We start from the raw sequence: 3,072 nt of genomic DNA, 5'->3' as shown, positions 1-3,072 counted from the left end.
ATAAAAGACTTCGAGTCTAGTCTTGTCCCATTTAACATAAAAAATTAGATTAATTATATTTTAAATAAAGAATTAAATATATCATAAGTTACTTCTTGGAAACAAGCACTACTATACAAGTACGGCCACCATTTTTTTTTGCATATTTTTGTTGTTTACGGGCTTCTTGGTTTGCCACCGAACGCTTTTATAAATTCGGTTGTTTGAAAATGTTCAACTGCTTGCGTCCAATTACCAACTGACATACCCTTGGGGGGGGTGGTTGGTGGGTAATGCTTTTGGGATATCTTCAAGCCCTTCGACTCACTTAAAATGAGAAATCGTTGTACTTTTCGGATCTGTATGACGTCTTTGTAGAGACACATTAATGCCCCTGTAGGATCAATAAATAGATTCTAAATTTATGAAATCATATTTTAATGAAAGAAATGATTGCATAAGAAAGTAAATAATTTTCTGATTTGATTTAGAGTAAGAAAGTTTGATTACACCTATTGAGTGTAAGAACTCACAAAAGGCTTACTCCATTTTCTAACTAACATCCATATTTAAAGGTTGACAAAAAGGGAGTTGGTTAGAGAATAACCAATAAGGTTATGATACATAGGCAATGACAGACTGTCAAACAATTACCCACATGTCACCCTAAAACCTAAGTGTTTACATTCCGAAACGTAACTGACCATCAAAATAATACAATGAGGACTAAGATACAACTGTGAAAGCTTTCACAATCAGACTCAGACACAACACATATAGACTTTGAGACCTAACAATCACACAACCACACAACAACTTAATACTCTCAGGATCCAAGGAAACTCGTTCCAAATCAATTTTTCTCTACAAATACGAAAAAAATTAGTTAATTAATAACTAATCACAAACAAACATAAAATATTATCATGAAAATAATTTACCTTCAGATGCATGACTGTGGCATTCCTTAATGTGGGGGAAATATTGTACGAACCAGTTACGCTAAAAGGGATGTTCTCCACCATATATCACCAATCTCATGGGAAAACATAGCACCAACTTTCCCGACAGGGTAAATGTAATATTTTTGTCAAAATCCATTGCCACAGGCTTCCCCTTGTTTTTCAGTAACAACTTTGATGACCAACATAAACAAACCAAAGATGACCAACATAAACGAATTCATTTGTCACATAGTATGAGGGAGTGTATTCATTTAAACTTGGGCATGCTTTGTACCCTTACCCACTACAACCCGATAAACTACTATGAGTTGGAAAGTCATTTATTGTCCATAACAACATAGTTTTCATCGTGAAAAGTGTCATAAGAGCTTAAGCTCTTCCACCAACAGCCTAAGGAAAACATACATGTCCTTTTAAGGTTGCTTATGGTCAGGAATCAATAAGACCAACATGAATGATGACTTTGCTATACAAATCCATGGTGGTAGATTGTATGTAGTAAACACATGTTATATATGGAAAACACATGTTACCAAATGTATTAAAGTCGTCAGCTGTAAGCCCTAGCCGTACATTACGAGGTTCACTCGAGAAGTAGGTGTAATTTATATCAATTTTTTTCTAACTCAATCCATCAACGGCATGACACATTGCACCATGTTCTGATTTTCTGGTACTATGCCAAATCATATTTTGGCAAAGTACCTTGAACAACACAAACGTCGTAGTCTATGGGGTCGCAGATTAGTATCTTAACACCTTATGAGCTACCTTCTTACCATTGGTTTTTTATTAGTCCGCCGACTGTATTCACAAACAGAACAAATCTGCAATGACTTATGTTCTTTCTAGAAGGAAAATAGTTGTTTTTCACACATGTATTGACTCATACCCCATACCGATCTTATTCAGTTTCTTTTTGGCTAGATAATTTGAAACCTTATTGTCTTGTGGAAATGCTGATTGTACCAACTCAAGGAGTTGATCAAATTAACTATCAATCCATTAGTTGTTGACCTACATATGCATCACATTTGCTAAAAAAATTAAGGGAATAAAATGAAGTACAAACATGACATAACTCAATTTCGACTTCCTTTAACAATTGTACAAAATCATCAATGACACCGCTACCCCCTACATTCGATTTCCTTTCATCGAGGTTGATATAATTTTCCTTGACTCCCACATAACGTCATTGATAACATCAGCCGTCTCGTTACTTCGCGCTACGACATCTACAACTGTAGAAATTAGAGGTTCACTGTGATAGGTCCACGTTTCGTACGACCGTATAACACCATGTATATGCACATGAAGTCTCATTTTTATTATGTTCATAGAGTAACGATTATCATATTTCTCAAACGGACATCTGAATTCACCATTATTACCATAGCGTGACTAGGATCTCTTGTTAAAAGAGTCGAGCCCTAGATGGAACTCGGGAGATTGACGATGTGGATTAGTATTCCAACTTTTATCAATACAAATGATGCAAATGAAACATAGTTTAGTTTTTAGAGTTTACTCTATGGGACATAAAAATGAGATAGATTCTTCATAAAGTAGAAAGTTCAAAAAGTATTCCCGAAATGGGAACAAATAATCAGAAACGAATAACTAAAAAAAGTAGGTAGCCTTATATACCCACTTTTTGATTACCATATCTCATATGTGTGACGGAGATTGGTTCCCATATCCATAACAAGCCCGGTAATATTACCATAAACAACAGTGTCCTCTTGGGTTACACGCAAGAACAAAAAAAGCAGAACTGAAAACAGATTTATTGTAATTTCTCATTTTCACGACCAAAATTTTTCATTTTATTTAAAGTAAAACTTCTCAATTATAAAACCATTTTAAGAAAACCATTTAATTCCAATTACAATTCTTGAAAACCGGAGTATTATAATGAACGCAAAATCCTCAATGTTGTAGATGAGTGTGTATTGTCCCGCCTTTCCCTTCCCATAGCCACCGATGATACTTGAAACAATAAACAAATGGGTAAGCATAAAGTTTAGTGAGTTTCCCCCAAAATACCCCATACGATAAACATACAAGCATGCATAATGTCCCACAACCTCCTGGTTGGAATGCCCAGGCCCAATCAGTCCTCATA

Source organism: Lactuca virosa, chromosome 3, assembly GCF_052849685.1.
Source record: "Lactuca virosa cultivar CGN04683 chromosome 3, Lactuca_virosa_CGN04683_v6, whole genome shotgun sequence".
NCBI classification, from domain to species: Eukaryota; Viridiplantae; Streptophyta; class Magnoliopsida; order Asterales; family Asteraceae; genus Lactuca; species Lactuca virosa.
Note: the sequence above shows the minus strand (reverse complement) of the source record.